The sequence below is a fragment of the Tachyglossus aculeatus genome, chromosome 10, assembly GCF_015852505.1.
Source record: "Tachyglossus aculeatus isolate mTacAcu1 chromosome 10, mTacAcu1.pri, whole genome shotgun sequence".
Taxonomy (NCBI): Eukaryota; Metazoa; Chordata; class Mammalia; order Monotremata; family Tachyglossidae; genus Tachyglossus; species Tachyglossus aculeatus.
In genome coordinates this window covers 40778623-40805933 of record NC_052075.1, presented here as the reverse complement: position 1 = coordinate 40805933, position 27311 = coordinate 40778623, and the positions used below count along the sequence as shown (strand labels likewise).

Here is a 27311-nt window from a genome sequence, read left to right as displayed (position 1 = left end):
TTATAGTTAGAAATTGACCTCCTAGTGTATTTGGTTGTTTAAAGATCAGACTAGTGCTGAAATGGCACTCTTCTTCTAATTCAGGAAGAAAAATATAGGACTTTACAGGTTTCCAAAACAGTACTTGGAGTTGACTTGATTCACTGATTTCCCAATTATCCCTTGTTTTTTACAAATGGCATGATATTTATTTTCTTTGCAAATATGCTCAGTGACAATTCATTGAAAATTTTATGAAATGTCAATATATTTTATGACCCACGGTATTCTCTGTATTTAAAATTCAGTCACTGAAGAATGGAATTAGGTTGACTTGGTATGATGATGATGATGGCATTTATTAAGCGCTATTTGCAAAGCACTGTTCTAAGCACTGCGGCGGTTACAAGGTGATCAGGTTGTCCCATGGGGGGTTTATAGTCTTAATCCCCATTTTACAGATGAAGTCACTGAGGCCCGAGCAGTTAAGTGACTTGCCCAAAGTCACATACCTGACAATTGGCGGAGATGGGATGGCAGTTCTTAGTAAACTAGAGCTATGAATTGGTTGTTAGACACCTGCTTTCAAATGTTCACCTAAGGACACCTAAGGTTCACCTAAGGTTGCTTGGGTCACACCTAAAATCCATCTGTAGGACTTGTTGTACTACCTGGAGAAATGTACAGCCTACTGACTCCTCATTCACAGGTTCAGGCCTTCAATTTCAGCCAAGCAAACCTGTGCACTACCTCCTTAGGCTCAGTAAATATGCACACAAGTGCTTTGTACAGTGCTCTGCAAATCATAAGTGCTCAATAAATACCATTGATTGATTGATTTTTGCACACACAGAAATACAAGTTGTTTTTAAACAGTGAACTAATAATATGCTGGCATTTATTCAGTCAGTGGGGAGCTGGCTGACTACATCTGCTCTCCACCCATCCTTTGAGTTAATCAGTCAGAGATACAACCCAAAATTCAGCCCGTGGAAATGTCACAGAGATTTGTAATTTTTCTTGGAATTTAGGGAAACATCCAGGTCCTAAATGCTTAACACTCGTGACAAATAGCACATCTTATAGGATGAAATAATAATGATTAATAAGCCAGTGGATGCTTGCCAGTTATCATCTGCATGGAGTTTCATCTCACTGCTGATTCATGTGGAGATCAATATTAACTGCTTTGGATTTATTTACACAGGAAGTATTTCATAACCTCAAGCTCTTTAACCCAGATTATGCTGAGGTTACAAGGTATTGGCTGTGCCTTTGGGAGGAAAAGGGGACTGGTCAATGCCAATGCTGCTGCTTGGGAAACAAAAATGACACCAACAAGCAGCATGGTCTAGTGGATACAGCATGGGCCTGGGAATCAGAAGGACCTGGGTTCTAATTCCAGATTTGCCACTTGTCTGCTGTGGGACCTTGGACAAGTCACTTAACTTCTCGGTGTCTCAGTTACCTCATCTGTAAAATGGGGATTAAGACTGTGAGCCCCACGTGGGACAGGGACTGTTCAACTAGATTACTTTGTATCTATCCTAGCACGTAGAACAGTGTCTGACACATAGTAAGCACTAAAATACCATAAGAAAATATGGGGGTTCAGAATAGTATGAATCCCTACTTCTTCTGTGGCTCCACATACTCCTAATGAAGCTCCATGGTGCCATGAAAGGGGCCCAACAGACTCCTGGAACTCAGGAATGGTAATGCTGGTCATCTGATAAGCCAGTTGCAGCATAGTGGCCATTGAACAATTTGGAAATCCCAGTGACCACCATCAACACGCTGTCCCCAAGCTCCCACTGGTGTGGCCTGGCCTTTTCTCTAACTAAGGTGGGGTCAGTTGGGGGAATAATTATGCCCCATGCTCTCTGATTCAATCCAACTCTGCTCTGAAGTAGGTAAATACCCTAGGATGTCAATCACAGATTTCCCAATATATTTCCCCATGGAATCTGGAATTGAGAGAAGGGGTTTTGGGGGCAGAAGAGTGGTATGGGAGTGGCTCTCACAGTTGCATGGTAGAAGGCTGTAAATCAAAGCCCCCTACCCCCTGGCAGAATTCAAAAATTATGCATGGCCCGGACTACTCAGCAGATTTTCAAGCAAAAAGATTAATGGCCAAAAATCCTGTCAGTCAATCTCAGTTAAATGCTTCAGCTGACATCATCAACAGTATTTATTATATGCCTTATGAGTGCAGGACACCCAAAAATTAAAGACACAATCCCTTCCTTCAAGGAAGCTTATGACTTAATGGGAGAAGGCAAGGTAATATATATTACCAAATACCCAGAAGGTAGAAGAGTAACAGAATAGATTTAAAATGATAATGAATTGCATACTAAGATATAATTATGAGGGCTTAGGTGGCATGGATAGGAAGGTGGGGGATTAATTAGTGAAGGCCTCTTGGAGGTGAATTTTAGGTAGGCTCTTCCTCTGCCTCCAAACCCCTATGAGTGCCTCTCAAGGCTCTGTTCAAAGTACCCCTCTCTCTTCAATTTATAATCACACCCTTGAGAAGCTCATCTGCTCCGAAACTGAACTCATGTTCCCTCCCAAATCGTCCCTTCCAACTAACCTTCCGGTAAAGTTGACCACACCGCCATCCTCTCCATCTCACTGGCTTACATAACTTTGTTATTATCCTTGACTCCTCCCTTTCCACTCCAACATTCACTTTGTCACCAAATCCTATCTTTTCTGGCTCCACAACACTTCCAGGATCCAACCTTTCTTCTCCTTCCAAACGGCCACTACCTTGGTCCAGGACCATTTTTAATCCCAGTTTGACTATGCAGTCTCTTTGTTGATCACCTTGCCTGCAGTCTCTCCCACTGCAAGTCAATAAGTCACCATTCAAAAACCTACATTTGTTGACCATTCTTCTCCACATAAAGTAAAACTCCTGACAATTACTTTTGAGGCACTCAATCAACAAACTCCCACCTGTTTATTCTCTCTTCCACTGAAACCCACATAGCACTTTCTGTTTCTCTCAAGCTAACCTACTCACTTTGCCTCATTCTTGTCTCTTCTCACGCTGATTTCTTGCACACACTGCCCACCCCCAACACCTGGAACTCTCTCCCCCTTCATATCTAACAGACTGCAACTCTCTTCATTCAAAGCCCTTCAGAAATTGTATCTCCTTCACGGTGACTCCTCTGATTGATTTCTGTTCTCCCTACTTTAAATTGCCTCAAAAGCCATGTCAGTACTTTCACACCGCCTCAGTATTCAGAATTCAACTCCTGCCCCACCTTTATCGTGGTACTTGTTAGTGCTTATTATATGCCAGGCACTGTACTAAGTGGGGTACACTGGGGTACCCCACTGGGGTACATGCATGTTAATCTGGTTGGACACAGTCCCTGTCCCACATGGGCTCATAGTCTTAAAACCATTTCACAGATGAGGTAACTGAGACACAGAGAAGTTAAGTGACTTGCCCAAGATCACACAGCAGACAAGTGGCAGAGCTGGGATTAGAACCCAAGTCTTTTAAATTCCAGTCCTGTGTTCCATCCACTACTTTCTCACTAGGCCATGCTACTCCCTCAGTGATGATATGATAAGTTGGACACAGTCCCTGTCCCACACGGGGCTCACATTCTAAGTAGGCGGGAGTAGGGTTTAATCTCCTTTTTCTGTTGAGCTAATTGAGGCATAGGGAAATTAAGTGACTTGTCTAGGGCAGACCACAAACAAATAGTGGAGCTGGGATTAGAACCCAGGTCATCTGACTCCCAGGCTCATGCTTTCAGTTAGGCCATGTTGCCTTCCTTGCATAATTTACCATATTTATGTTACCATATTCTTTGCATAATTTACCTTCCTCCTTACCATATTTGTCTCCTGCTTGGGATCATGTTGACTAGTTACTTGATACAGTGCCCTGAACAAGGTAGGAATTCAATAAATATTACTGATTGATATGTTCTGGCAGATTTGAGCACTGAGGGAGTTCATTCATTCATTCAATAGCATTTATTGAGCGTTTACTGTGTGCAGAGCACTGTACTAAGATATGAGCACTGGGAGGCAAGGAAATGAGTGATAGGTTGGGTTTGGGAAAGACACAAGGAAGGTATACTTAAAAAGTTAATTTAGGAAGCCCAAGGATTTGCTCCCTTTATTCTCCCCTCCCTCAGCCCCACAGCACTTATATATGCATCCTTAATTTGTTTATTTATATTAATATCGGCCTTCCCCACTCGTTATAAGCAGGGAATGTGTCTACCAACTCTGTTATATTGTTCCATTGTACTCTCCCAAGTGCTTAGAACAGTGCTTTGCCCACAGTAGGTGCTCAATACGTATCACTCATTGATTGAAATTGGGATAGAACTGGAAAGAAGAATGGAAAGGTTAGAGTTAGAACTGGAGGAGACTCTTGGAGCCAATGGCTAGGCATTTTTGTTTATGTGAGAAGAAATGAGCTGCTAGAGGCTCTGAAGTGCTAAGGCTGGTGTTTTTTTAAAAAAAGATAAAGCAGGCAGCTGGATAAGATTAAATTGGAAGACCTCTGTTCATATATCAACACATCACATCATAACCACAATTATTATTATTATTATCAGTAAATCCCACTTTCACTATATTGAGGCTACTAAGGTGAGAAAATTTAGGAAACATAAATCATTTTTTTAAAGAGTTGCTGACTAATTTGCCCTTGCAGAGCTAGGGAGGGTGAATAATGATAATAATAATGATGATAATAGTAATAATGATGGTGTTTGTTAAGTGCTTACTTTGTGTCAAACACTGTCCTAAGTACTGGGGTAGGTGAAAGCTAATCAGTCCCTGTCCCAAGTGGGGCTCACAGTCTTAATCTCCATTTTATAGATGAGGTACCTGAGGTACAGGGAAGTTGAGTGACTTTGACCAAGGTCATACAGCAGAGAAGTGGCGGAGCTGGGATTAGAACCCAGATCCTTCTGACTCTCAGGCCTATTCACTAGGCCATGCTGCTTCCCCTAACATAAATTCTCTTTTTTTTAATGCAAATTGTTTACTTGTGGGTATTTCATCATTTAGCTGATTCCAATCTGATTCTGCAGAACATCCCCAGAGTTATTACAAAATCCAGAGTGTGGAGAAACATCCTGCATATTTTCTCCATGGAATAATTGTTGCACAGGCTACATCAGATGCAGCATCTTTACGGTTAGCCTTCCTCATTGTTGAAATGTCTTTAATATGTTCATTCATTTTGCCTCCACTTCAAACACAAAGAAATCAATTTGCAACTCATCCTTCTTGTAAAACAACTCTCATATTAAAAACATTTTTCTGTAGAGCATTTCTTTATCTCCGGAAATTTTCCCTACTTATTCACTCCAAGATGCCTCTTGTATACAAAATCAAGGCTTTAGAAAAACAAATGTAATTCGTATTTGTCAACTTTTTCTCTTTTTGCTTCTGGTCTCTTCTGGCTCCAGGGGAAGAGAGAGCCACACTGGTGCCAGCGATTCATTATAATGTGCAAATGGCGGGGGTGGGGTGGGGTGGGGTGGGGTGGGGTGGTGGTGTGTGTGTGTGTGTGTGTGTGTGTGTGTGTGTGTGTGTGTGTGTGTGTGTGTGTTTTCCACATCTCTGGCCGATAGAATACAGCACAAGCCTGGGAGTCAGAAGGACCTGGGTACTAATTCCAGTTCCTCCACTTACCCACTGTGTGATGTTGGGCAAGTCACTTTACTTCTCTGTGTCTCAGTTACCTTAAGTGTAAATGGGGATTAAGACTAGGAGCCCCATGTGGAGCAGGGACTGTGTCTAACCTGACTAATTTGTATCTACCCCAGCCCTTAGAACAGTGCCTGGTACATAGTAAGTGCTTAACAAATACCATTAAAAAAAAAGAAGGATCAAACACCTATATTTGAAAATAGGATGTTAGAAAAAGGAGGAGAGGGCATGGATTGATTTCTTGTTGTTCTAACAGTTCATTCATTCATTCATATTTTTGAGCACTTACTCAGTGAAATGCATTGTACTAAGCACTTGGAAGAGTACAATATAGCAACAAATAGGCACATTCCTGCTCACAACGAGCTCACAGTTTATTCCTTGCCAATCAGGTTAAACCACTCACTACTCCTTTTCAATTCTAAAAATACAAAATGAAATATTCAGTTTTTATTAAACTATCTATTCATGACAATCAGTGTGGCCTAGTGGAAAGACCATGGCTCTGGGAGTCAGAGGACCTGGGTTCTAATCAGCCTCCTCTACCTGTCCTCTGTGTGACCTTGGGCAAATCACTTAACTTCTCTATGCCTCTAGTTTCTTCATCTGTAAAATGATGACTTAATGCTCGTTCTCTCTCCTACTTACTGTGAATTCCATATGAGCCAGGGGCTGTGTCTGACCAGGTTAATTTGTACCAATCCCAGAGTTTAGAACAGTGATTAACATATAGTAAGCACTTAATAAGCATAATAAATAACAACAGTGGGTCCCAGGTTAATACAACCTGATTACTTTGAATGTATCCCAGTGCTTAGTACAGAGCTTAGCACATAATAGGTGCTTAATGCCATCAGTATTATTATTATTGTTATTATCAATAACAATCCTACTTTTATTAAAGGTGTTGCTCCATGAGCCTATTAGGACAAACACTTGGGGAATTAACATGATATTTTAGTTAGGTATCCCATGAAACGTCTTTACAGGGGCAAAAACTTTAGGATCTAATATTCAGTTAGGGAAATCGTTTTGCACTTAGTTGACAACTGACTGTACAGCTGTCATAATCTTGGCAATTACTTGGCAGCTCCTGACCTATCAGAGAAGGGCACTGTCATTCCCAATTGGATTTTCCGTACATGAAAGGAATTAAAGAGGAAGAAATGAAGCACTTAGCAGCTTTGATTCCATTCTCCTGAAAAGAAAGCCACAACCCAGTAGTATAATAGTCTACTGATTATATACAATTTCCTTATTAAAACTACCCCAAGGTTCAACAAAGAAATAGAATATGTCCAAGGGGAACAACATTACTTCTGAATTACTGGGATTAGATTCCCTTTAAAAACATGAGCAGCCTTCCTCTCTGGGCCAGCAGAAGCATATTATTTTCTAAATGCAGTCCGGTAAAGTGCAGGTGTGGTGGTGTCCTCATAAATGCAGTGGCAGTGTCCAGTGAAATCCACAAAGGCAACAAATGAAATTCAGGCCAATTAATGAGTGTACAAGAAGTTTACAATAAATCACGCTAGCATATTATGGATATTTGATGCCCTGAAATACATTTTGGCTTTAATAATCTGGATATTTCAGGCTAACCCTGTTTCACAAGCCCATGCCCTTGACATTATCTGACTCATTTCTCCCATTACACACTCATATTCAATCTGTCACAACATTTAGCCTTCACAGCATTGCTAAAATATGGCCTTTCCTCTCCAAACTGCTACCATCTTAATCCAAGCGTTATCGTACCCTGCCTTGATTACTACATCAGCCTCTTTGCTGACCTCCCTGCCTCTTGTCTCTCCCCACTTAGTCCACACTTCCCTCTGCTCCCGACACCTATTTTCTACAAAGTCATTCAGTTCGTGTTTCATTCATTCATTCAATCGTACTTATTGAGCGCTTACTGTGTGCAGAGCACTGTACTAAGCACTTGGCAAGTACAAGTTGGCAACATATAGAGACGGTCCCTACCCAACAGTGGGCTCACAGTCTAGAAGTTTCCCCACTCCTGAAGAACCACCAGTGGTTGCCCATCCACCTCTGTAACAAACTCCTTACCATTGGCTTTAAAGCACTAAATTACCTTGGCCCCTCCTACCTCATCTCGCTGGGTTCCTACTGCAATCCAGCCCCCACACTTTGCTCTGCTAATGCCAACCTACTCACTGTATCTCAGTCTCTTCCATCTCACTGCTGACCACTTGCAAACATCCTGCTTCTGGCCTGGAACTCTCTCCCTCATCATATCCAAAAGACCAACACTTTTCCTACCTTCAAAGCCTTATTAAAAGCACATTTCCTCCAAAAGGCCTTCCCCAACCAAGCCCTCATTTCCTTTTCTCCCTCTTCCTTCTGAATTACCTGGCACTTGCATTTGCACTTTTTATTCACCCCACCCTCAGCCTCACAGCACTTATGTACCTACCTGTAATTCATTTATTTATATTAATGTCTGCCTCCCCCTTTAAACTGTATGCTTATTGTGGGCAGGGAACGTGTCTACCAACTCTGTGGTACTGGACTTTCTCAAGTGCTGAGTACAGTGCTCAATAGTGAATGCTTACTGTGTGCAGAACAATCATCTGGTTTTCAGCTCGTCTGTCTCCTGTCTGGTACCGTGTGAGTACTGGCATTATCATCTATTCCTCTGTGCAGCTTCTCAATCCCAAAGTTTCAGGACAAAGGCTTATCTGTCATCCCTGACAAGAAACTCCATTACAGCATGTGTGGAGAGCGGGAGTTCAGCAAAGAGGTGCCTGATATTCCTGAGTGCCATCAATCGTCACCCTTTGTAGAAGAAAAAGTCAGAAATAATAGTTGGAACAGCTATAATTATTAGGATGGATGTCCAGAAAGGCAATCATCAGACTGTTACTCCAAGCAACCTGTTGCCGCTGTCAAAGACAGAACATCTAGTGGAAAGAGCACAGGTCTTGGATTCAGAAGGACTTTGTTTCTAATCCCACCTCCACCACTTGTCTGGTGTATGATCTTGAGCAAGTCACTTCACTTCTCTGTGCCTCAGTTCTCTCCTCTATAAAATGGGGATTAAGCCCAATGTGGGACAGGGACTGTGTCCAGCAAGATTTACTTGTATCTACCCCAGAGCTTAGTATGGTGCCTGGTGCATAGTAAGCATTTACCAAATACTACAATTACTATTACTATCATTAATGGACTTAGTTGGTAATTGGTCTGACCTGGGAAATTGTTTTGCTAATGGGTAACAGTATGTTCTTTTAGCAGTTTGGCTCTGCTACTGAACATCATAAGCTGATGCCTTCTACTGTGCATAATCAGATCTGATGGATTCCATTTTCTTGTCATTCATTCATTCATTCAGTCGTATTTATTGAGCCCTTACTGTGTGCAGAGCACTGTACTAAGTGCTTGGTAGTCTCTTTTGGGAGACATAGTCTGGAGGTTCTATAAAGCCTTAATATGATCAAGTAGCAAGAGGTCCCAGAACAAATTGAGACATGTGGGGAGTAAGAGGTGAAGAGCTAACCCCAATTTTTTTTTCTTTATGAGTTTTTTGGGGGAGAAAGTAATGGTGACAAATTTCAATACTGTTTTGTATTTTCATGAAATAAAAAGGATCCCTGTTAAACAAACCCTGTTCATTTGACCCATCTGCTTAGGTTGAAAAAAGCCTTGGTTTATAAACATTTATAACCTGATGGAGCTCTTCAGTTTGGATTGTTTTTATCTGCCGTACTGGGAGAATTTAAGACTTTTTTGATATAGACTATAAGCTCATTGTGGACTTGGTGAACGGGTCTACCAAATCTGTTCCGGTCTCTCTTTATTGCTGAACTGTACTTTCCAAGCACTTAGTACAGTGCTCTGCACACAGTATGTGCTCAATAAATATGATTGAATGAATTGTGTTCTCCCAAGGGCTTAGTACAGTGTTCTGCACACACTAAGCACTCAATAAATATGACTGATGAATTGATATAAACAGAACCTTAACTTTGCTGATCACCATACTGCAAATTGAGCAGAAGAATCATTCAGCTTTAAAGGGCAAGGAAATTCCCATCCATCTGAAGTTATTTCATTTTTTAATGATATTTGTTAAGTGCCTACTTTGTGTCAGGAACTGTTCTAAGCACTGGAGTAGAAACAAAGTAATCAGCTTGGACACAGTCCATGTCCCACATGGGGATTAAGACTGTAAATCTAAGTCACTTAGGTTAGCTGCAGCCCTTGCTCCTGTCAATAGGCATAGCTCTAGCTCACCATCTTGGGGGGGTCCTTTTTTGGCTTCTAGGAAAGTGCTGGAAGGCAATGCTTTGGCTCCAGCTTCATGGAAGAGATTTTTAGTACCCCCACACTGAATTTGGATTAGTTAAAATGAGCTTGCCTAGGATCATTCTGTGTAGCTGCCACAGGAAATCTTCCCCCAGGCAACTGCAGTGGAAATCTTCCAACAGAACTGCTAGTCATGTAGTCAACTCCTCTGAAGAATTGGGAGCAGGGGGATGCTGCCAACAACCATTCCAATAACAATGTACAGGGGTCCTTAGAAGAGAAGCTCCCCTAAGAATTAGTGTCCCAGCGCTTAGCACAGTGCCTGGCAAAATACCATTAAAAAAATCATAGCATAGTTGTCCAAAGGACAAGCATCTCCTTTAAGAGGTCTTCCCAGACTAAGCCTCACTTTTCCTTATCTCCCACTCCCTTCTGTGTAGCCCTCACTTGCTCCCTTTCTCTTCCCACCCGCCTCAACCCCCAGCCCCACAAATCTTATTTTTTATATCTGTAATTTTATGTATTTGTATTGATGTCTGTCTCCCCCATCTAGACTGTGAGCTCATTGTGGACAGCGAATGTCACTGCTTACTGTTGCATTGTACTTTCGCATGTGCTCAGTACAGTGCTCTGCACACAGTAAGCACTTAATTAAATACAACTGAATGAATGAATAAATGAATAAGCAGAGGTGTCCAGGGGTCAGAAACAATGCTGTTTACTGGAAACATGAATGGGAGCATCACCATCCCTCATTTGCACCTGCAGCCAGGGTTCCCCTCAACCCAGGAGGGCGGGGAGGCCCTTGGTTGGGTGGAGAGACCACCCATATTCCCCCCCCCCCCCAATTCCTCTTTCACACCTTGCAACACTCCATGAACTTCCCAGATTCTGTTCCAGTGGAATGTTTCCTCACTTTCATCACTTTAGGGCTGTCAGGAGTGCCCCATATTTTGGGGTGTTCCCTGGTTGAGACTCTACGCAGTCTTTGCAAGAGGTCAATTTGGTAGCCATGACCTACGTACCTGTAACATCCCATATCCGATCATATAGAGAAGTGGAGGAGTCTTCTTGTCTCTCTGTGATTGCTGCTCTCTGTTGTTCTCAGCACTCCCATTGTTCTTTTGCATTTGTAGTTTCATGCCCTTTCAGGAAATAATGGATTTATGTTATTCTTGTTGCAGTCTTATCACCCTTTGCTGCTGCCAATGCCAGTTCCAATTCCATCGTACTGCCTTGTGTTCGCTGTCATGCATATGCCCCTAACTCACCCACCCCATCCACCTGTTCCTTCTTGTATTCCCCACACGCATTACAATTTGACTACCACAAACTTTATATACATTGGCCGCACCTCTCCCTACCTCACATGCCAGCCATCCTAAAAGGAGTTCTACAGTTGCTTGGTTATACATATCTCACCTTCTCCCCAGGTTCACCTTTCTCCATTTCCAATTAGGGGAGAAACTCTGTGAGATTTTCAGACTTAACATTTCCCCTCTAGTAAAGCTCTGCAATGTGGTTTGTTCCTATAAATGTAAGATGCAGTAAGCCATTGGATGAAATAGGGTAAATCAGGGAAGACTTCATGGATGAATGGATTTTAATAAAATTGGAGGTGGCCTGTCCTTTGTTGATTATACTCTTTCTATTCCTTTTCACTCACCCTCCATTCCTGGGGAAATGACCATGAGCCTAACAAAGAGCCTATAAAAGCCACAGTGGCCCAAGCCCTTGATTAGAAAAGCAGTGCCATAAGGGAACTAGTATAACAGTCACAAAAAACATCTTAAACATCCTAAGAAAAGGAATTTGAGCTTTGTGTATTATGTACCAGAAAATGTTTCATATTAGCAGTATACTAACAAAGTTTTCAACAAGTTTCTATTTTGGGGATTGGGATGAAAGGAGTCATAATTAGATAAACATGGTTTTTTAATTGGCTTAGATGTGTGTCCAAACAAATGTGTAACAGTGGCACCTTTACCTGGGGTGAAACTAATAAAGATTTAATATATTCCAAAGTGACATAACCTTTTCAAGACAGTGCCTTTTTTTATTTTAATGCTTGCTGACAGTCTATTTGGGCAATTATTTTTTAAAGGTCTGTTTCTCTTCATTTTATTAGCACATGGCAAAGCCAAGCCTAAAGGCATCCTATTACAGAACTAAATGATGAAATACTTTAGAAAATGAAGCTGGCCGAATGAAAAGGATGGAAATAATAGCAACGATACCCTTAGAGTGAGATATTTTGAAAGAGAAACTCTTAATGCTGCAAATGCTAATGATACTTTATTGACAACTCAGGTTCTTTCATTTAGTTCTTCTATTTCCTCTAAATGATAGGATAAAAGTGGTGACTAAATACGAGAGAAAAAACATCATCCCACAAAAGAAGATGAGGTTATTGCATGCTGTTTCTGGATCAGACCAATGTTCTCCCTCAGCCCAGGGGTTCTATCTGACAATGACAACAGGAGAGAAGGAGAACATCATTGACCTTTTTGAACCTGAATACGTCTGATCTGATAACCTCTTGTCTACTGCTATATTATGCTCTCCCAAGTGCTTGGTACAGTGCTCTGCACAAAGTAAGCACTCAATAAATATGACTTAATAAATGAATGACTACACCAACATGTACCACACAGTAGGCATTTATTAAATATCATAATTATGATCATCACTAGCCAAGGGAATGAAAGAATTGGGCCATATCTAAAGTAAAACTGGTAAGGATCAAGTAAGAATCATAATCATAGTAACAACTGCGGTATTTAAGTGCTTACTATGCACTGTACTAAGTGCTGGGGTAGATACAAGATAATTGAGTCCCACATGGGGCTCATGGTCTTTAAGAGGGAGAACAGGTATTGAATCCACATTTTGCAGATGAGGGAACTGAGGTGCAGAGATGTTATATGCCTTGCATGAGGTCACACAGCAAACAAATAGTGGACTTGAGATTAGAACCCAAGTCCTCTGACTCCTGAGCCTGTGATCTTTCCACTAGGCCATCCTGCTTCTCATAATAAAATGGAAAACACATCTCAAAACATTTAGAACTACGAGGAGACAAAAGACTAAAGCCCATACTAAACCTTATGAAAGTCTGGTGGGGAGAGGGGAATTTGGAGGCTTGTTCAAAGTTGTGTCTATGTTTGGGAGGAAGGGGAGGGAATGTGCAGTGATTGTATATTGCTTTTCTCCCTTGCTTCATCTTGTATTGTACACTCCCAAGCATTTAGCACAGTGTTCTGCACAGAATAAGTGCTCAATAAATATCACTGAGCAGTCGATTACACTAACTTTTCTGAAAGGAGGCTCTGAGTCTCATCTTCAAAGTGAGCCTCTAACTTTGTAGACGTTGGTTGATAGCAAAAATAAAAACAAAAATCTTACCTGTCTTGAATCAGTCATCATTATATGTGCCTGGACATGTAAAACGTTTACAAAGAAACTCTTGCTGCTGCTGAAGATGATGATGAAGATGATGACAGCAATGTCTGTGATTACTGGATAATTGCCTACAAAGATTCTGGGCATCTCATGGACTCCAAATAAATTATTGATGAAGTTCAGTGTTCCTGAGGAATATAGTCTTGTCTCATCTTATGCTGTCTCCGACCCATAGCAATGCCATGGCACATTTCTTCCAGAACATCCCACCTCCACTTGCAATCATTCTGGTAGTGTATCCATTGAGTTCTTTTGGTAAAAATTATGGAAGTGGTTTACCATTGCCTCCTTCTGCTCAGTAAACTTGAGTCTCTGCCCTCAACTTTCTCCTATGCTGCTGCTGCCCAGCACAGAGATATCGGAAATTCAGAAAGGAAGCCACCAAGGTTCTATATTTTTATTTGTCTTAATCATTCCTCTGACTTGAGAAGTATATAACCAGTAAAATAACTATTTAAGATAGAAATGAGTTAGGCATACTGATCAAAAAATGGTCAGTCTACTGCAAAATACAGTGTAATGTGATTTTTTTTCCCCTTTGGGTTTTTACATGTTCTAGAGGATCCTTGGTTTCAGTATAACAGAAAAAATATTTTCCAGTGCTAAAGCAAGACTCTGAGGGAATAGAATACTCTTTAGGAATACTGATAGTAGGTAAAGAACAATAAGACTCCCTGCAGAAGAAAGGAGGGACAAAGATGAGGAAATGAATAAGATCTCAAAGAGGTGTGTAAATTCTAATTACTTGGATCTTGGAAATTCAGTGAATTCTACCTTTTTAACAAAATAGACCCCAGTGAACAACTGACTTTTACTCATCGCATTTCTTAATTTTTAAGTAGCATCAAAAAACCAAGAACTTGCCTGATAGATGTTTATAGAAGCAAACCAAGCTAATATATCCACATCCAATTTACATGCTTTCTGTGAGTAGAGGACTATACTAAGCACTTGGGAGAGTACACTCTAGTCATGTAGAAGATACCTTTCTAAATCTTTCCAGTCCTACTAAAACCACATTTCCTAAAGGAGGTCCTTCCTGACTAACTTCTCAACTCCCCATCCTATTCTTCCTCCTCTGTATATTACCTACACACATAGGCTGAAACCCCTAAGCATTTTGACACCTCACCCCAGTCCCACAGCACTTATGCACATATCCTTATACTCTGTTGCTTCCCTCTATCTGTAATTTATTAATACATCTGCCTCCCTTACTAGAATGTACACTTCTCTAGATTGCAAGCACTTTGGGGGCAAGGAATACATCTACTAAGACTGTTATATTCTCCCAAGTGCTTAGAGCAGTGCTCTGTCCAAAGCAAGTGCTCAATAAATATAAATCAATAAATATGATTGATTGATTGAGGGCAGGAATTGCATCTACCAACTCTATTGTACTGTGCTCTGAACAGAGAAGGTGCTTAATAAATACCATTCATTGACTGTTATTTCTATTTTCACAATATTTTTGTATTAGGACAGCAGATGAAGCAAAAAAGGCTTTCTGTTAAAGTATCTGAACAATTCTCTGAGGCTTTAGAATGATTCAGGGAGCAAAGCCCCCAAGTGAAGAGCCTCCATTGCCAACATTAGAACTGACTTATTCTGCTTTGATTACCGCATCAACCTTTTTGCTGACCTCCCTGTCTCCCATCTCTCCCCATTTCAGCCCATACTTCACTCTGCTTGGATCAACATGGTAGCAGTTTGGATAGAGAGGAAAGGTCAAATTTTAGTGATGTTGTGAAGGCTGAACCAACAGCACTTGGTGACAGATGGAATATGTGGGCTGAATGACAGAGATGAGCTGAGGATAATGCCAAGGTTACAGGCTTGTGAGGCAGAGAGGATGGTGATGCTGTCTACAATGATGGGAAAGTCAAGGGGAAGACAGGGTTTGGGTGGGAAAATGAGGGCTTCTGTTTTGGGCAAGGTAAGTTTGAGGAGAATACGATGGAACAGTGTGGAAGGCAGCTGAGTAGTTGAGGAGGACTAGGATGGAGTAGAGGTCACTGGATTTGACAAGAATGAGATCAATGGTGACCTTTGAGACAGCAGTTTCTGTGGAGTGAAAGGGATGAAGCCAGATTGGAAGCTGGATTCTAAAGTAAGGAAGGTGGAAGGAGAAGGACAATTATTAATCAATCAATCAATCAATCGTACTTACTGAGAGCTTACTGTGTGCAGAGCACTGTACTAAGCAGTTAGGAAGAGTATAACAAAACTTGTAGACATGTTCCCTGTACCCAAGGAGCTTACAGTCTATTAAACAAAAGGAGTCATCTGTGCTGCTAAATAACCAGAGTCTGAACATTTCCTAGATAAGTCAGAGGAAGAAAGGGAAATGCTTTTGCTTCTCAATTGAGTGAGGCTCAGGGAAATTTCCATTTCGGTTACTCCTTAGGTAAAAAAAAACAAAACAGCAAAGTAGCCAAACTGAAATTTGAGACCAGAGCAGACAATTAGGGCAAGGCGTGACAAGAGGCTTAATTTGAGTGATGATAAGTCACTTGCCCAAGATGTTGTCCTTCTTCAAGGCCAGGGAGAGCAGCAGCCATCTTCCACAACACTATCCTGATCATTGACTAGGAAGTGTGTGTGACAGGATCGAAAAGGACTCTTATTAAAAGTCCAGAGGTTCCCCGATAAATGGTTGAATAAGAGGAATAAAATATCCCCGGGTAATGGAAAATACTATGGAAAGGCTTAATCATTAAATACAAGCCGATGACCTGCAGATCAGTAATCTTTAGAAATCATATAATTAGGGCCAAATGACACAATTAATGTTGAACCCTGAGACAAAACTGATTGGAAATTGATTCAAACCTTTTTAAATTAGAGGGCTAGCTAAGCCTGTGTTTATGAATAGATGGTGTTGAGGATTAGCTAGCACTTTTTCAAGTCTTCATGCGTCTATGAACTTCAGTTCATGTCTGTTTTCTCATTTTCTTTATCGAGCCACGTTGCTGAGCAGATTTAGTGTCAGACATACTATGCCAATAAAGGCAAGTGATTCATTAGGCAACAGCAGGGTCTTTGACATTACGGTGACCTAGAGGAGCCCTTGGACTGAAGGCTAAACACAGAACCGATCCACACCTCTGCGTTGTGAACTACTTCACACAACAAGCATGAAACTCTTCTCCATGCCACTCACAGTTAATGAAAGAAAAATGGATAACAAACTGCAAGCTTCTTTTACTAAGTCAATGGGACTCATTACCTTAAGAGATTATTTAATCGAACTACATGCACGAAATGGATGGATAATATTGTTAACATGATCAATACTATTAACCACAGGAGTGAAAAAATAAAGTAGGGGTAATTAATTTCCAGGTTAAAACACAGGTCCTGAAGTGGCTAACTGCTTTCCCATTTATAACCCAACCACTGTAACTGTTTATAACTTCTCCCGGAGGCAAGCATATCTAAGCACTTAGCCTCTCTGTTTAGTTGAAATCTAAGAGGTCAAGTGGGGGAAAATTTGGGGACAAATAATAGACTGCCAATTTGAAGTATCCTGAACTGCCAGAATTTTGGCAGTGACGAAAAGTAACTCCTGCAATCTGGATTAAGACTGAACTCTGGGGTGACTCAAGAAGGTCCACATGGTCTCTCAGAAGGAAGCAGAAGCCCCCGATACTGTCTCCTACTATGAAGAATTGGACAGCAACGAATGTAAGCAGCATGGCCTAGAGTAAAAAGCATGGGTCTGGAAATCAGAGGTCCTGGTTCTAGTCCTGCTATGCCATTTAACTGCTGTGTGGCCTTGGACAAGTCAACTACTCAGTGCCTCAGTTTCTTCTTCTGAAAAATGGGGAATAAATACCTGTTCTCCCTCTTACATAGATTGTGAGCCACAAGTGGGACAGGAACTATGTCCAACCTGATTATCTTGTATCTACCTCACTTCTTAGTTCATAGTAAGCACTTAATACAATAAAATCATAATAATAATAACGATAATAAAAACAACTCATCCTATCTACCTCAGACATTCCCTTTCACAGATTCACCACAGATATTAGGAGAAGAGATTACCAATGATGTGGAGGGGAAGATAACTTAGAGTTCCTTAGAGAATTCATGCTGAAAATGTACATTGAGGAGGAATATTGAGCCTGAAAAGAGATCCATGCTGGAACAGATACAAATTGAGATTCTAACAGTACCTCACGACTCCCCCACCTGTCTCATTGCTCAAGTCTTTCCCTAAGCTTGGAACTACCTGCTTCTTCAAATCCATCAAACCATGTCCCTCTCCAGCTTCAAAGCCCTGCTGAAAAGCCTTTTTCTCCAAAAGGCATTCACCATTCTCCTCGTTATATCTCCTATCAGCAACCCTTAGCACTCATTTGTTGATAGGTTTATTTGTTATGTAATATCTCGTTTTCATTTTTATCATTTGTCTTTATGCTCTTAGTCTTATACATAGTGTATGTTTGCACGCTTGTGTCTAATAGTCCTCCACAGTAGCATCTTTAGAGGACAAGGGCCTGAACTTCTGTTTCTGTTGCATTTTAGCAAGTATTAATTTGTATTAATATCTGTCTCCCTCCCTCTAGACTGTAAGCTTGATGTGAGCAGGGAATGTCACTGTTTACTGTTGTACTGTACTTTCCCAAGAGCTTAGTACAGTGCTTTGCACACAGTAAGCACTCAATAAATATGACTGAATAAACGAACGAATGAATCCTGTGACCCCCATGTAGGACATTGTCTGGGTCGAACCATATTACATTTTCTCTGCCCCAGCACTTAGTACAGTAAGCTTGTTGTGCCCAGGAACTGTGTCTATCAATTCTGTTATATTTTACTCTCCCAGTAAATGCTCAATAAATACAACTGATTGATTGCCTGGCACATAGTACGCTCTCAACAAATACCATAAAAAAATAAAAGAACTGAAGCTCAGAGAAGTAAAGTGACTTGCCCAAGATCACACAGCAGATGAGAGGCAAAGTTGGCATTAGAAGCTATGTCCTCTAACCCCCAGGCTCGTGCTCTTTCCATTAGGCTATGCTGCTTCCCTTAGGACTACAGTGCACTTCATAAGGCTGGTTTTCAACAAATGATAATGATGATCATAATCATGATATTTTGGCATTAAAGCACATTCCCGCTTGCCCCCTCCTAGCTCACCTCACTACTCTCCTTCTACAACCCAGACCAAACACTTCACTCCTCTAAAGCCAACCTACTCACTGTACCTCGATCTCATCTATCTCATCACCAACCTGTTGCCTACATCATGCCTCTAACCTAGAACACCCTCTCTTTTCATATCCAACAATTATACTCCCCACCTTCAAAGCCTTACTGAAGGCACTTCTCCTCCAAGAGACCTTCCCTGACTAAGCCCTCATTTCCTCTTTTCCCAATCCCTTCTGCACCACCCTTTCTCCCTTTATTCACCACCTCCCCACCCCCAGCCCCAAAGCACTTATATACATAACCATAATTAATTAATTTATTTATATTAATGTCTGTCACTCCCTCTAGACTATAAGCTTGTTAGGAGCAGGGAATGTGTTTGCTATATTGTTCTCTCCCAAGAGCATTTGGTACAGTGCTCTGCACATAGTAAGTGCTCAATAATTGATTGATTGATATTGTACCCTATTCCCTCCAAGCTTGGGTCCAGCTTCTGGAACCCCACTCTGCTCCAGGACAGATAAAGACTTTTCTCCCTTCAACCAGGCTTCAGGACCAAGAAGCAGTTTAATAAAGCCTCCACACAGTCTGGACTTGAGAATCAATCAATCAATGTTATTATTGAGCCCTTACTCTATGCAGAGCATTATACTAAGTGCTTGGGAGGGTATAATACAACAAAGATAACCAGCACATTCCCTGCCCACTATGAGCTTAAAGTCTAGAAAAGGAGAACATAGAAGGAGAGAAAGAAGAGGAGGTAGAAAATGATGGGGGGAGGGAGGGCAGTAAAGGAAGAGAAGGCTGAAGGGACCTATTGGGCCGATGAACGGCTCCTCTTATTGTACTGATCCCTGACTCTTAGCTTTTGTTTTCTCTTCTCAAGTCTCTCAGAGTCTGTGACGTGATATCACAAAGTCTGCCAATTTCTAGTCAAGAAATAAGAAAGGGCTATTTGATGAGTTATACTGGCTTACAGCCTGGAAGCATCTCCTTTGATTTCCAGATGCAGTTGAATAAGCCATTTTCAAGCACTACTTGTGTAAATCATTTTGAGGGTGCAACATAAGGTTCCTAAATAGAGGAACACTTTTCATGATGAAAACAAAGTTGTTTTCATATACTGAAATGAGAAAAAATAGGAAAGGAAAGGAAAATACAAAGCTTGTTGAATGTCACGCAAGGTCAACACAGGCTATAGGTGCATCTTTACATTCCATGTGACAGGATAAGGGCAGATTTAAGGAAAAGAAAAATCAAAGGATCTTGCGAATAATCCATTCCCATTAGTTTAGCTGCTTTACCCCAGAATTAATTTCACTTCATTCATTCAATCATATTTCTTGAGCACTTACTGTGTGCAGAGCACTGTACTAAGTGCTTGGGAGTGTACTATACAACAATAAACAGACACATTCCCACTTTGAGTTTTTCATGGGTTTAGTATCTAGCTAAGTGAAACACCAGAAGAAGCTAGATTGAATTTCTCAGAAGCAGAAACATTTTCTGCCAACAACACAGTCTTGTGGGTTCAAGCAAAAAGGTTTAAAAATGTATCTTGAAGCAAGCAACTGGAGGGAAACATAATTTTCAGAGAATTGAGACATATAGCTGCCATGTCTCCAAGAACACTAGAAAGAATCCAGGAAGCAATGCACAAACAAGTCAATCCAAAGTTGCAAATCTGAGTGTCACACATGGTTCAAGTACGATGTGGCTTAAAAGTCACAGTACACCAGTTCAGATATTTCCAACTGCTAAATTAATCTGGCCACACTGTCAGTTTAAATATTCTTCTTCATTCTATGATGGAATATTCTGAATGTAGAAATAAGAATTTTAAAGAAGAAAGTAGGATAATCCATCAGATTTATGACCGGTTATTTCAGAAAGTAATTTTGACCCTGAAAGACTGATACGATCTTGTCACATTGTAGACAGACAAAACCCTTCAGGCAAATGATATTCAAGAAGGAGTTGAATGACTAGTTCAAGGTTTTCTGGATGAGGTAAATTACAGTTTCTCCAGTTGGAGTTTTGAAGTTTTCTGCCACTTCCAATGAGAGGAAGAATTGTCTAGTGGAAAGATCACTGGAATTTGAGCCCCTTGTAGGCAGAGATGGCATCTACCAACTTTGCTGTTTGGTAATTTCCCAAGTGCTTCATACAGTTCTCTGCATGCAGTAAGCGCTCAATAAATACCGCTGATGCCCTGACTGATCCTAACTCGGCAACTGGCATGCTGTGTGAATTAGGGAATGCATTTCACCTCACTATGCCTTAGTTTTCTCATTTGTAATATGGGAAGACTATAACTGCTCAGTCTGCATTTTACATCTTGAGCGTGCTGTAGGAGAGGGACTGCCTTATCTGATTCTCTTGTTCCACCCCAGTGCTTGACATATAGTGAGTGTTTAATGTTCTTGTCACAATTATGATTATCATTTTCAGGCTTGTTGAAAATGTGTAGACAGACACAGTGAGTGACTTTCAATGGGACTTAAACCATTCTCTGTCCTTGGTATCTATGCAATTCCATTAATTTTAATAGATTTTTGCCTGGGTTTACACTTCAACATTCCCCAAATAATTACCATGGTACTTGTTAAGCATTTACTATGAGCCAAGCACTGTTCTAAGCACTGGGGTAGATACAAGTCAATCAGTCTTGGAATGATTGCATGAAAAGATGGGGCAGAGACTCCTCTGGAGATTTTTAAGTTAAGGGCTCTCCACTGGGATGGGTTAAATGCAGTTCTTATCCAGGGGTGAACAAGATGACCTTTCCTTCCAGTCCTGTCATCATTCTGTAATGCTTAAGCGGTGAGGGAAAATAACAGATTTCCACATTAATCACTTCACACAGTGGTCCTGCTGGTGGTGGAAAGCCTAGCCCAGGGAAATAAAACCAGCAGCAGCATTTTCAAATATAAACAATGACTACTACCCCAGAGCTCATGGGGAAATCAGATGTGGCCTACTTAATGAACTCCACAGGGGGAGCTTCAGGAGGAAAGCTGTTATTACCCAATTGGGAAGTGTGCCAATTGGGCGAAAAGAGGACGATATCAATTAAATCGCTGCTGCAAAATACCTCCGACCAAATCCCCTTCAACATCCTCTACTGCTTTTGTACTTTCCAAGGCCTCCCAAGTGAGTACAAGAGAAAGAAACTGTTGGCCTAAGCTTATGGGAGGCTAGGGGTGTTCAGTAGTCTTGAATGTAATGACCAAGGTCTAAATGCTACCACTGACCCACTCAGGTAACAGGACTGCCTCACTCGAATACCCCCAACCCACTTGGAAATCAGGAGGCTGTCACCATTACTGAAGGGTGCCTCCCCCAACCCCAAGATCACACTTTCCCATGGATCCTTTCAGAAAAATATCCCACCAGGTCCCACATGCTGGGGTTCACCATCCCAGTGTAGTCCGACAGATACAAACCTTCACAGCCGAGGCTCGTGCCTTTTATTTCCTCAAAGCCACCAAAATTTCCAAATGATTCCCCAAATCCTTCCAGTTCCGTTGTTTTTTTAATGGTATTTGTTAAGTGCTTACTCTGTGCTGGGCACTGTTCTAAGCATTAGAACAGGTAAGCAGCTTACCAGGTAAGCAGGCTGGCACAGTTCTGGTCCCATGTGGGGCTCATAGGCTTTTACAGATGAGGTAACTGAGGCACAGAGAAGTTAAATGACTTGTCCAAGATCACACAGCAGGCAAGTGGTGGAGCCGGGACTAGAACCCAGGTCGCAGACCCATGCTTTATGCACTAGGTCACACTGCTTCATCAAAGAGCTCATCAAAGAGTCCTGCCTGATGAGCAGCAAGTGCCTCCTTTCTGTTCATCATGGTATGTATGAATCCTTGAGAGAAAGTGTCCCTTTTAAGGACATAAGGAGTCAGTTTTTGAGGCCTTGTTTCCAAGAACGAGAAGTTTCAGAAATTTCCACCTGTGTAGTCTCTTCCAGTGCCTGGTACAGTGTTCTGCCCACATTATCCACTTAATATACTATTACTATTGCCAAACTGTCTGCCCTGGACTGATGCAGGTTTGGTGCACAACAATAATAATATCTGTGGTATTTGTTAAGCACTTACTATATGCCAATCATTTTGCTACACACTATGGCAGAAGCAATATAATCAGATCAGAGAAATAGCATGGCCTAGTGGATAAAGCACGGGCCTGGGAGTCAGAAGGACCTGGGTTCTAATCCCGCCTCTGCCACTGGTCAGCTGCGTGACCCTGGGCAAGTCACTTAACTTCTCTATGCCTCACTTGCCTCATTTGTAAAATGGGATTAAGACTATGAGCCCCATGTGCAGAGACTATGTCCCACCAGATTACCGTGTATTTACCCCTGCACGTACAGCAGTGCTTGGCTTAACAAATACCATTTAAACATAAAATATAAAAGATCAGACCCAGACACTATTCCAGATGAGGCTCACAGTCTAAAGGGAAGGGGAAACAAATAGTTAATTCCCATTTTCCAGATGAGGGAACTTGAGGTACAGAGAAGTTAATACACGTGTCCAAGGTCACAGATAAGGTAAGTGACAGAGCCAGGAATTAGAACTTAGTTCTCCTGACTTCCAGCCCTGTGCTCTTTTTACTATCTTGCTGCTATTTCTTATTCTGCAGTTGGGGGAAACATTAAAGGTCTCCTTTCTTGGGCACACTGAGAGATTGGAGTGGGTACAAAACAGGGGTAGGCCCATTGGTAACTAAATCTCTGTGATTCAATTAATTCACAACACCCCCAGGAGCACTGAATCAAGCCCAAAGACATACATTTTATTCCTGCCTTCAGCATTTAGGTACAAATATATATTGTATTTGTATATTCAATAATTATCCATTATTACCCAGAGATTGTCTCATCAGTCTCATCTCCGTTTTACCAGTAATCTCTTTGAACAGGTGGGAAAACAAGGAAGATTACAGGTAAATCATGCAGTAGGTCTGCGATAGTGCCAGGAAAGGAAACCAAATCTTTTGACATACAGTTGGGTGCTCAATTCACTAGACCATACTGCCTCTCAGGGTGACTGAAGTTGAGCAGAATTAGCCCATCAGACCATGAAACCATCAGGGAAACTTCTGAATTTTTCAAGCCTGAATTGATCCTTAAAGACAAGTGGTTTGATGAAGTTTGTAATTTAAAACTTCTTAAATAAATGCTTGACCAACTGCTAAAATTAACTGGAGAAATGATGATAGCATTAACAAAGGCTTGTCAATTTGATTTTTATTCCTACGTCACACTTTAATGATGATCAAGTGACCCCTTTGGACAAGTGATGGAATTTGGGTTAAGAGAGGGACAAAATAATACAAGCAAAATGATTACTGGTCAGACAGATCTATCCAGGATAATAATAATAATAATAATTGTGGCATTTGGTAAGCGATTACCATGTGTCAGGCACTGTATTAAAAACTGGAGTGGATACAAGCCAACTGGGTTGGATACCCTGTCCCACATGGGGCTCACAGTCTTAATCCCTATTTTACAGATGAAGTAACTGAGGCACAGATAAGGTAAGGGACTTGCCCAAGTTTTCACAGCAGACCAGTGGCAGAGGTGGGATTAGAACCCAGGTCCTTCCAACTCCCAGGCCCATGCTCTATCCACTAGGCAAGATTAATAATAATTCTGGTATTTGTAAGCTCTTACTGTGTGTCAGGCACTGTACTAAGCACTTGGGTGGATACAAACAAATCGGTTTGGGCACAATCCATATTCCACACGAGGCTCACAGTCTTAATCCCCATTTTACAAATGAGGCAACTGAGGAACAGTTTTCTTGGAGGAACTCTGTGTTGATTGTCCTCTTTGACATTCATCCTAATGCTTACAGATGTGCTACCTAACATCTATGATTTTTCCCCTCTATACCCTTAAATTCCTATCGCTGGTTGATAAGACCTGGGTTGTGGAATCCTACTTGGGCCTGCTGGTATGAGCCAGGGAGCTAGACAGAAAGAGCCAAGTTGCGTTTAAAAATAAGAATCTTGTTTTCTTTAGTTAGTCCCACTCGCACACAAGCCAAAGCAAAATCATGAGATGATAGAAGCAGAAAGGCAGGGCCCAACAATATCATGCTGGCTGCTGAGATTCTGCTGCAGTATGGAGCAAATCTGAAGCAAAAGGATGACAATGAGAGAAGTGCTTTGGATGAAGCCACTGATGAGCAGATGAAAATGTTGTCTTTTGGGCCTCATGAGACTAGAAAATCTAGTAATGCAAGCACCACTGATCCAGGTATGTGGGATTTTTCTCTATAGATTCATGCTTTTACTTAGTAAATTGAATGCACACTATGCCACTTTGTGGCCTAGTGGAAACAGCATGGGCCTGGGTGTCAGAGAACCTAGATTCTAATCCCAGCTCTGCCAATTGCTTGTTGTGTGACCTTAGACAAGTCACTTAACTTCTCGTTGCCCCTGTTTCCTCAACTGTAAAATGGGCACTCAATATCTGTTCTCCCTCCTACTTCAGACTTTGAGCCCACATGCGAGACAGGGATTGTATTCAAACCTAATTAACTTATACCGATTTTTCACCACCTCCACAGGGTAAAAAAACAGAAACAGTTTCTCTGTCTTCACTTAGGACTAAATTTAAACAAACCAGAAAAGCAAAACCAACAAATACGCACCTAATTGAAGTCACAATTATACTTCCACCTAGTTGAACATTTCTAATAAAAGATCCTTAAGCATATAAAAGCCATTTCAATCCTTGATAGGGCCCAGTGAAGGGATTAGAACCAAGTCAGATGTCTGAGGAATTCAAATTGCTATTTTCAGCAAAATTACTCCCCTAATTTAACTTAGCATTGATATAAGGACAATGGGAGGAGGGAGGAGAGTCCTGTATACTGTAAACTCACTGTCGAGAGGGAATGTGTCTACCAGCTCTGTCATACTGTACTCTCCCAAGCACTTAGTACAGTGTCCATAATAAGCACTCAATAAATAGACTGATTGAGAAGGGGAAATGATTAAAGTCAGGGAGGATGAGAGGAAACTAGTAGGGGCTAGAGGGAAAAAGAGATGTATAGGAGTAGAAAAGGAAGGGGAGAAGGGGGAAAGAAAAAAAGGGAGGTGGGAGGGAGTAGGAGAGGAGAAGCAGTGTGCTCTAATGGATAGAGCATGGGCCTGGGGGTCAGAAGGACCTGAGTTCTAATCCCAGCTCTGCCACTTGTCTGCCGTGTGACCTTGGGCAAGTCTCAACTTCTCTGGGTTGTTACCTCATCTGTAAAATGGGGATTAATACTGTGAGCCCCATGTGGGACATGGACTGTGTCCAACCTGATTATCTTTTATCTATCCCAGCGCTTAGTACAGTGTTTGGCACATTGTAAGAGTTCAACAAGTACCATTAAAAAAAAAGAAGAGATAAAAAAGGAGGAAGGACTAAAACAGAAAAAACTAGGGAGGGCTGGAAAATCTCACATGTGATACTTTCTTGGGGAAGAAAGGGGGCCAGGGAAAGAAGAGTGAAAGTTTGAAGAATCCATATAAAGAGTCCTAACTGGGAGACTTAATTATATGGGAATTCTTAAGGTGGTCTTTTAAGAGCAAATTGCATTTTATAGAAATTACCCAGAACATTTCTGGAGCCAATTGAAATATTCTGATTACTTGGAATTTTTATTACAATAGTTCTTGTTATTAAGAGGTTCTATAATTTCATAGGGAGGAAGAAGAATTGACATTCTCTTATACAGAATTTTAAATCCTTGGGGGTGGTGAATGGGAAGGAAGTGAAGAATTAGGTTTGGGTTGGTAGAAAAAAGTGTGGAAGCAAAACCTTCAGAATCAGATACATTTTAGCAGTTTGAGAAAGTCTGAATCTGAAATGGACTCACTGCTTGGTGAATCTATTATTCATGATCACATTTCCCCAATATCTCTGTGAGGTAGGAGAGGACTAGGCAGACTGTTTTAACAATCCTGAGTTGGACCTCTTGGAAAATAGGCTTCTTTATTACCACAATCAGTATCGACTTCCTTTTCAATAGTTCTAAGAGTAAGTAATGTATAGATATACAGTTTATGCCTCATCAACACTTTTGAAATCAGAAATCTCCCTTGTGTAAAATAGGGGTCATGTTTCTTAATTTACATGTTCAAACCTGCCCTTTCATTTAGGATTCTAATTTTTCACTGCAGGTGGCTAATGGATTGAATGTACCCTATTTTTTGTGCCATGTTCACATCAGTGGTTGGCTAATACGGCAGGGTTCAGTAACACTTTCAGTCAAACTCTACAGGATTGTTTTTCACAGGGATGGTATCTAGAAGTGGAATAACTTGAGGCTTAAGAAGTCAAGAGCTAGAAGATTCTTATAAATTTAATTTGCATTTGAATACTAAACCTTAGTGATTGGATTCATATGTGCCTGACAATTCAACTAAATGCCATTAGCTTTTCCAATCATTCATTCATTCAATCGTATTTATGGAGCACTATGTGCAGAAAATTGTACTAAGTGCTTGCGAGAGTTTGATATAACAATAAACAGATTTATTTCCTGCCCACAACGAGATTTCTGTCTTTCAGTTTTGAAATGGTTCAAGATTCATACATGTACCATGATTCCGGCATTTCTAGGAAAAAAAGGTATCTTAGAAAATGTAACCCTCTTGAGAGCAGAGATGTCTAACTCAATTGTACTCTCCCAAGGGCTTAGCACAGTGCACCAAACAAATACTCAGGA

General features: G+C 41.1%; 1 long non-coding RNA gene across 1 annotated transcript in view; it reads right to left on the bottom strand.

Annotated features, from left to right (window-relative positions):
- The window catches only part of LOC119933646, a 62195-nt gene that overhangs the window by 18620 nt on the left and 16264 nt on the right, over window positions 1-27311 (bottom strand). The window contains exon 3 of the long non-coding RNA XR_005452584.1: window positions 10977-11096. This is a non-coding gene — a long non-coding RNA (uncharacterized LOC119933646). The remainder of the gene's footprint in view (window positions 1-10976; window positions 11097-27311) is intronic.